The following is a 9,117-nucleotide window of genomic DNA, read 5'->3' as shown; positions in this document are numbered from 1 at the left end:
CTGTGTCACTGTCTTGGTCCCACTTTTTTTCAAATTTCCTCTTCACCTTCTGAAGCTATAATTATCTGCTATTTATTTCCTGGAACATCCCCCCACTTTTTACCTGAATCTTTCTCTCGCTCAATGCTTTTCCATTTTCATTCTCCCTCTCCGTCAGACTAAATGCTACCCAGTCTTAAGCCTAAGCTTAGACTGTAGCTCTTTTATGAAGCCTTGTCTTCTTTCCCCCAACTCTGGATTATTTTTTCCTTCATGTGTGACTATTATAGTCTGACCTATTCTGTTATAGCACAAAGCACTTTTTTTTTCTTTGCATTAGTTTGTCTTTGACTAAATGATACCTTCTGCAATTGCAAAAAACAATGTCTCTTTCATTCACCATCATATCTCCAAGTGACAGTATAATGCCTGGTAAGTACTAGGATTATATACAGGGTCAATCAGAAGTAACACTTGCTTGAGTGCAGTTGGTAAGGTAATAATATGGGTGTAATAATTTATAGTTTTAATTTGAACATTTTACCTACAATATCACATGGTGTCCTTGAGTGCGATATTGTTATGCTACAGAATTACATGCTCATGTATTGTAATAAAATATTTTCAAATAAAAAGGAGTGTTATTTGTGCTAGACCCTGTATATTAACTGAATAAACTAATGCAAAAGTTTTTCTTATGAGAAAATACTGGGAGAAAATATAGTTAAAAATGAGTAGTAGTTATTTCTGGGTACTGGGGCTATAAAAGATATTTTTACTTTGTTTATTTCAATATTTCCCAAAGAATCTAGGTTATGCATATGTTACATTTATAATCATATAACACAATATAACAAAGTATTTTTTCTAAAATATTATGGATTGGAACCAAGTGCTTTCAATTTTGATTTACATACAGCCAGAGATATAAACGTTAACTATATAACACATACTGCTGCCTATTAGTTAGGATAACAATTACATGCCCAGACTAGCAACAAGGAAATATGAAGTACTGCGATTGACCCATTTGAAGTTCTGTCCTCAGACAGATGAAGACAATAATGTGAGCTGCTTCTCCCTCTTTCCAAGACAAGTTTGTGTGTAACAAGAGATCCACTGAGGATGATGAATGTGGGCTCCACATATTCCCTTGGGGCTTGTTTGCCAAGGTTTATTTGTCCTGCCATTCTGTTAAGTCTTCATAAAAGCTTTAAGGACTAAGGTTGTTTTGCAACTGCAACTTTACTCTCTGGAGAAACTCTGAGAGAATCTTATGGTCTGGTCTTAAAAAGCATTTGCATAGGATTGAATTTGTTAACTTAAAAAATATAAGTTGCCCTATGTCTTCTGGCCTCTAAAACAAAGTTGTACGTGTGCAGTTCATGTGGATTTGAGAAAGCAGATCATCTGCTGAAGCTGTTTGCTCCTCACACATGGGGCCAAGCGTGTAGCTCATGTTTGATTTATTCATCAGAACAAGAACATATTCTACTTTTCACCTTTTTGCCCTTGACATAAGATGAACTGATTCATTTGCTTGGTGTGTACTCAGTTATGGATTTCGTACTGCTAAACTCATTGTACAGGAAGGTAATGTCTCACTGCATGGAATCAAAGGAAATCTCCCTGAAAATCGTCAGTTTAATGAGTACTGGTCATTCATCCTGATGAGTTTTTCTCATTTTCTATTGGAATGAGGACAAATGTAACAGACACATTAGACACAGAGAAAAGATGAGGTAAGGCAAAAGCAGAAATTAATTTAATCCTTTGCTCTAGCTTCAACGACCAACATCATTCAAACCTACAACAACACATAAAATTAATAGCTCGGCATACGTTTGTATTTGAAATGTGGTCCTGCAATTTAAACCAATTCACACACAAATTCAATCAGTCAAAAGTGTTCATTAATGATCGAGAACAATTTAGTAACCAAAGAAAGGTAAACTCAGTGTAATTATATCACTCATTCTATTGTTATAATTCAGTTGAAGAACATAAGAGGAATTGGAAGGAGGATAAAAACATTGGGCATGTACATCTTAAAATATTAATTATCAACTTATTTCCAATCACTGGTTACATGTTCAGATAAATTGCAGATAGTGTACTAAGAGTATATGTACTAATAGATAAAAGAAAGAACTATACCAATCTACTTCCAATAATCTAATTTCCTGTGTTAAAACCTTACCATGTTCTATCACCAGAATGAAAAGAAATGTCATCAATCATATCTCAGATTCTTATTAAAAGCTCTTTGATAAATTGACAATTTTTAATGTAATAAATTGATTATTTCTGTGACATACAAGTCAAAACCTGAGATCTTTTGTTTAATTTTCTCCCAAAACATCTCAAGGAAAATTGAGTTGACAAAATTGAGTTTAATTTTCTCCCAAAACATCTCAAGTACAATTGACTTGAGTTGAGTTGACATATAACAAAACAAAAACATGTATTTCAGGTTTGGAAATGAGTTATTAAGCATTTGATTAAATTAGACATTTAGTGTCTAATTTTCCTCTACAAAATATTTTTCTAGAAATTTCCCTATGTTTAAATACTTCCAATATTAAGAAATCTGCTACTTTTAGGAGCATTCCATTTTATTCTCAGCCAATTTCATTGTTCCTTTTTATCAAGTTGTAAAGTTATTTACATGTTATTTCCCTTGAAACTTCTAAGGTGGGGAGGCCTCTATAACTAAGCTATTCATATCACAATTTTCAGATGAGGATGCAGATTAAATTGTTTTATTAAAGACTAACATTAATAAATGCAGAGTAAGGTCTAGAACGGTAGTTGGCAAACTAAACTATGGCACATGAGCAGCCTGTTTTTATATGCCAAAGAATAGCTTTTGCATTAAATTGTTAGGAACAAATCAAAAGAAAATACATTTTATGATACATGAAAATTTATGGCATTTCAATTTATGTCCATAAATCAGGGTGTGTTGGACAACAGTCACATTAATTTCTTCACATAAGTAGTTTAAAATATTGAATATTAGCTCTTTCAGAAAAACATGCTGAATCCTAGTGTAGAATAATGTCCCCTAGAAACATAATATAAGGTGCATATGTATAATAAAGATGTTAGTAACCACATTAAAAACTGTAGAAAGAAAGAGGTAAAATTAATTGTAATAATTTATTTAGACCAAACTGCCTGAAATATTATCTCAACATGTAATCAATACAAAGATTAAAACAGCAATATTTTACCTTCTTCTTTTTTCCATATTAGCGCCTCAGAATTTAGTGTGTGCTCTGTATTTACAGTTCCTCTCCATTTAGACTAGCCACGTTTCAAGTACTTGGTGACCACCGCTGACTGGCCACTGCCTTATTGAGCACTTAGGTACAGACGATAAATCTCGTGTTCAGTCAGATCTTCAGCTACTAACAGCATGTTTACATTTCATTGAGTCCATGTTTTCTGCTCTATTCCTTTGTTTTCCCCCTTTCCTGCTGGGTAAAGTTCTGGGTCATGGGTGGTGGGCCAGCATTGGGGGTCTTGGCTGTCAGGATATAGAAATGAGGCACTTCTCAGTGTGGATATTGTTCATGGTATTGGTGGCAAAATCCTGAAAGTGCACTTGTTCATTTCCACCCTCGTTAAAGTTCTAAATTCTGAACTGAATCCAGTCATCTAGGTGTTGTTTCCTCATTGCAGAAAAGAAATGTTACCTCTTTTGCTCTAGAGATAATTTGGGTGTTAATGTAATCTAAAGCCCAATTAGCTTTCTTGGCAGCTACAGCTCATCGTTGATTCTTATTATACCCATGGGAAAATATCACCTCTATCTGTTTTTTAAAGTGTTGCAATTAAAGCCACATAAGCCTGTCTTACACATAAGTAGGGCTTCTCCTTTCCTTTCTTACTTGTGTGATGTGATTCAGCTCTGCTTGCATTGAACACTGATGGTGGACAAATAGAACTATGTTCTCCTGCTACAAAAAACCAATGTCCCTATTCCAATTTTAAAAAGAAAGAAAGAATTATTAATTATATTGACTTAAGTTTATATATTTTTCTTATATACTTTTCTGGATTATTATTGTTAAAACACCAAGATCATAAAAGATAATAAAATGTGTAGCAAAAATTGTTACTAGAAGAACCCAGAAAAAGTCAATCGGTCCTTCTTAGTTCAAGCATTGTTTTTTTTATTAAAAAATTATAGTTTTATAATTTTCTATTGCTTCCTAATCCATGTAAAAAAAACTCCACAATACTACAGATTCAGGCAGCATCTTTATTATTTTCTTTGGTTTCTACTTCTTTAGGCAACAATGGCTCAATCTTTAGTAATAAACCTACACTTACTGAACTACAAAGGAAATCTCATACCACAGGGGGTCCCAAAATCCAGTGGTCTGTGCTTACAAATTTCATTGATAACAGCTTGCAGATTGGCAGCTATCTCGTCACTTGACATATTCAGTGTTGGTATTTTGATCATGAGAAAGTTCTCCCTTTCTTCTCCTTAATTTCATGTCCAGTTTTAAATAACTCAAGCATTTTGGGGATGTCACGGCCAATGGAATTTAGACTAAGCCTCAGAAATCTTTTCTTCAGTTTCTTCTTTAAAGGATTAAGCTTGGGCATTATTTCTGGAAGGGCTACATAAAAATCTGATTTAATTCCATCATCCAAAATCTTCTGAATGAGATTAGTTCCTCCTGCAAACACAGCCCCATTTTCTTCTGCTATTTTAATCCTGATGCACTCCCTGCAAATACAGCAACCTTACTGATTTCTGAAATGAATACATCTGGCAACCTAAGAACACTGGCAAATGGCTCCACATTTTTCTGCTTCCCTGGTGCCATACCCAGTGTCAAATAGAGGTAAACACCTTGTGCTGGATTCATAAAGTCCAGAATTTTTAAAAAAATTAAGTAAATGAATAGCTTTCTCCATTTCTTATATCTGCCTTTGATATAAGTGTTTTAAATAGACATCATCCTCAGGTTCATCTTCCATAAAGAAATATGACTTTATTTTTTCTATCTCATCTTTGTTTTCACTTGGTGCTTTTTCTTTGGTACCTTTTTTTGTTTGTTTGTTTTACTTTCAGGCTTCCTAGCAGCAGCAAAATGCCTGTGGGGCACCTGAACGCATGCAGAATCAGGATGAGGAGGTGTCTGAGAAGCCATCTCGGAAAGGCTGTACATTTGATATATCAAGACTCTACCAAGGAATTTTATGGCGGCCACTGTGTCGATCATTCTGGATTGTCAAGCACTGGTTTTTGTGAACTTGTTCTTACAGAACTGTGATTTCATAGTATATTTAATGGGCACAGTAATGTTTTAATGTAGAACATTTGTTCCCAGATTTTAAGATAGAATTAAACACATGAAAATGTATGTCATAAAAAAATTTCATTCGGTTGTCTCAGATAACACCACATTTCCATGTGTTACAGTATGGGAGAATGTTGAAGATCCACTGTTCTCTTTCAATATTATATTGTTCTCCATTTCCTTCCTGTTTTCACAATCAAAACCAGAGTACTATAAGGACAGTGTAGCATCTATAACCTGAATATAAAAAGTATCCAAAGCAGTTCCTATTTTCACCATCTCAAACTGTAAGGTAAAGCAAATGTTAACTGCTGCAGGGTCTAAAAAATAATAGTTTGATTATTATAACCATGGTTCTAAAACAATGGTTATGTGTTACTTCTCAATTAATATTAAGTACTTTCATATTTCTCCACTGTGGCACAGACTGTTAGGAAATTCAGTGAAAATCAAAACTGAAAATACTAATATTACAAGAGCAGCTAATATTTTTATGGACTTACTACATGATACATGCAGGGCAAAGATTTCATCTATAACCAAACACCCACAGCAACCCTATGAGATTACACTCAATATTGTTCCTATTACTGAACTAGAGTAACTTCATCAAGATTGAAATGCATAAGAATACTGATTTCCTCAAATAAATGTGTTTTTGTCATCCATTGAGGGACAATTGATAATCTATTAAGTTTTGCAAAGACGGTCTATCTACTTTTATAGAACATTTTAGGGAAAAATTCTAGCTTTCCTTCTAAACCTCTAACAAAAACAACTTTTACACATGCTGCATATTTTCCAAAATAAGTCGTAATTTCATCTTGAAAAAACATCTCTGCCAAGCCAGAATACAAGTGATAATAATGGCACATCACAAACTGTGTTATCAACTGCCTTTGTTCTAAGGACCTGAAATCACAAAAGGATGTCACACCCAGACTTGTATAATTTTATTGAGTACAGAATAACCAACTACCCTGTTGAAATTTCTTCTTTCCTGTTTTTTTGTTTTTTGAATAAGATTTTCTTCCTTGCATTGACATGGGCTCAAAAAAATCTCACAATCTATCACTTCTTTTCTCCCTACATGGAATAATTTATCAAATCTTTTAATAATCAAAAAGTACATTTCCTATTTTTTTTTTAATTTACCTCCACCAGCATAATACAAACCCTTGTTTTGCCTTTCCTGTTGCAATCATCTACAAGTGGAGGTCTTTGACTTAGCCTTCTTTTTTCTGATTCACCTCGGATATTTCTGCAAAATTATTTTTTCTAAAAACTAATAGAGTAGTTAAAAGTATTTTTTTCTGGAGTCAAGTTGCCAGTGCTCAAGTCCTGGCTCCACCATCAACTCACTGTGATTCTGGGCCCATCACTGAAACACCAGGTCACAGGTTGCTTACTTTAACATGGGAATGATACTGCCTATGTCATTAGGTTCTTCTGAAGACCATATAAAATAGATTATGCACAGCGCTTAAAATAGTGCCCAGAACAAAAATTATTAGCTATATTCAAGAAGAAAGACTCTAGGGGTTTTCAGGTTTTAAGCCTGGCATTTAAGACCCCTCCATAATGGTTCTAATCCATTTTTGTAATCACACCTTTTCACGATTCTAACTCAACTCAACTTCTATTTAGCCAGAACACCTCTATACAATAAAGAGGATTAAAAAGCCAGACATTGTACTTGCCTCTAAGGAACTTGAAATCTTGTAAGACTAACGGAATTATAAATAAATTACCGTATTAGAGCATGTCAGTGCCAAGCTCTGGTCCATGGCAGGTGTCATTGGTTCTTTTGAAAAGGTATATTGGGGAGAAGCAGAGAAAGCTGCACTGAAAAGGCAATATTTGGACTAGGCCTCCTCATAAATGAGGACTTCACCAGACCAGGCCATTCAAGGAAAGGAGGCTAGGACACCCACAGCATCCACCCACTCTGTACCCAGCCACAGAGGGATATATTACATTCTTGCCGAGTCTTTCCTTCCTCAAGTCTTCTTTTATCCTCCTGCTTAGAATTCTCATTTTCCCCTCATCTTCAACACATATAAATCTTCTTCATCTCCCAAGACCCACTTTGCACATGATTTGCCCCAGGAAGCCTTGATTTCACTCACTGGAAATATTTTTCACTTCTTGTTGCTATGGCATATCAACTAAATCTTCCTGTAGCATTTCATGTATTCTCCATTCAAAAATGATATTTATAGACTACAAGTATCTCAAAATCAAGAGCTAGCTAAGATTTATCTTTGTACCTCGGATAACCTTGGACAATCTCTATTAAATACCCAGAAGATATTTGTGGGATTAAATGAATGTTATTTTAAAGCCAGAAGGACTCATGATGGAAAAGTGACAATCAAGTCCCTGATCCTGACTACAAGTTCCCTGAGGAGAGAAATTGCGTTCTCCTTATTCATCACTATAGTCTTGCTATAAGGTGCCCCAAATACCTATGAATCCATATCAGATCATACCAGTGGCAGAAGTACTGACCAAAATCCAGTCTCGAATCTAAGAATTATGTATACTTCTCACCGTATTGTGTTAAATTTCTGTACTATATGAATATTGGATCTAAATTTACTCATTCATTTGACTTTTATAGATGATTATATACCAACATTTTTATATACTACATCTATTCTTTTATTGCTAAAAAATAGTGAAAGGGTAATTGTGCTTAAAATGTTTTCTATTTAAAGTTTATGGAAATTCTAGACTTCCATAGATGGATTTATTTTTAATCATGTAAAAGAAAGGAAGCACAATCCCAGGGGACCAGAGGATTGTCATTTACATGAGTAACTTCTGCAAAGAAGGCCAGAATGTGAAATTATAGATTTTGTGGAACATAATAGATGGCTAAAAAAATAACTCAGCAGTTTTGTTTATTTCAATAGTGTGCCCAAATCTACTTTCATTAGCTAGAGTGCTGCAGGACCCAGCAGTTCAGGGAGAGAATCATTTCTAGTAGCTTACAGAGATAATGATAAGCCATCTTAAAGCCTGGATTTATTAGAAATGACTGAAATGCATTATAGAGCAGCAGTAACTGTAATGGTTGGTTTACCAACCAGTGGGGTGGAATTAAAAATGCATTAAAATTTATACAAAAGAAAGCAAATAGCAGTGAGTCACTATTGGTTTTGACATAGTTAAATGAAATTTTATTTCACTTTGTGCAGATACTGAAATAAAACCTGTAAAAGTAGAAGAAGCATTCCCTTTTGGAACCTGAGCAATGTGAAAATCTATTATTGATGAAATGGGCAGCTTCTTTCATAAGCATGGAAGTGGTGTATTCATCAAAGCAGGTGGGTACGCATACACGTATGCACACAGGAAAAAGGAATAATCTTATCTTACAACGTATAGCAATAGTATGGATTCTTTTTTAGCTAAAGTTTGATCAAGCAGAGCACACAAAATTAGAAAGTGAAATCTAACCCCAGGAGGAGAGGAAGACACAGTTTTAAGTCATTCTTTGAAACCTGGTCATGAAGATTTCAGATTACTGGTCTTCCTATCAAAGTATTTTATCTATCTATTTGTATACTTGAAAATATTTACTGAATGAGAAATCTAAAAATCATCATCTTCATGCAGTGAATGGCTTGGCATATGTTAAATAATTTCCTGGCTATAATGTCACAGATGCTATAAGAAATTCGGTTTAAAAGCACACGATGCTGTCAGCAGGCCCAGCTTCATAGGCACAAGATCTGAGAAATCTCATGAAAGCTCATTCTCAGTCAGGCCTCTGTCTGCCTTTAATGCTCTTCCATTACTGTATTGA

At 34.5% G+C, this 9,117-nt stretch overlaps 1 pseudogene; it reads right to left on the bottom strand.

Moving 5' to 3' along the window:
• Positions 1 to 4,236: 4,236 nt before the first annotated feature.
• On the bottom strand, positions 4,237 to 5,225 carry LOC112303269 (large ribosomal subunit protein uL1m-like; annotated as a pseudogene).
• Positions 5,226 to 9,117: the final 3,892 nt, after the last annotated feature.

The sequence above is a fragment of the Desmodus rotundus genome, chromosome 5 (genome assembly GCF_022682495.2).
Source record: "Desmodus rotundus isolate HL8 chromosome 5, HLdesRot8A.1, whole genome shotgun sequence".
Classification (NCBI taxonomy): domain Eukaryota; kingdom Metazoa; phylum Chordata; class Mammalia; order Chiroptera; family Phyllostomidae; genus Desmodus; species Desmodus rotundus.
This window is presented reverse-complemented; position numbering and strand designations above follow the sequence as displayed.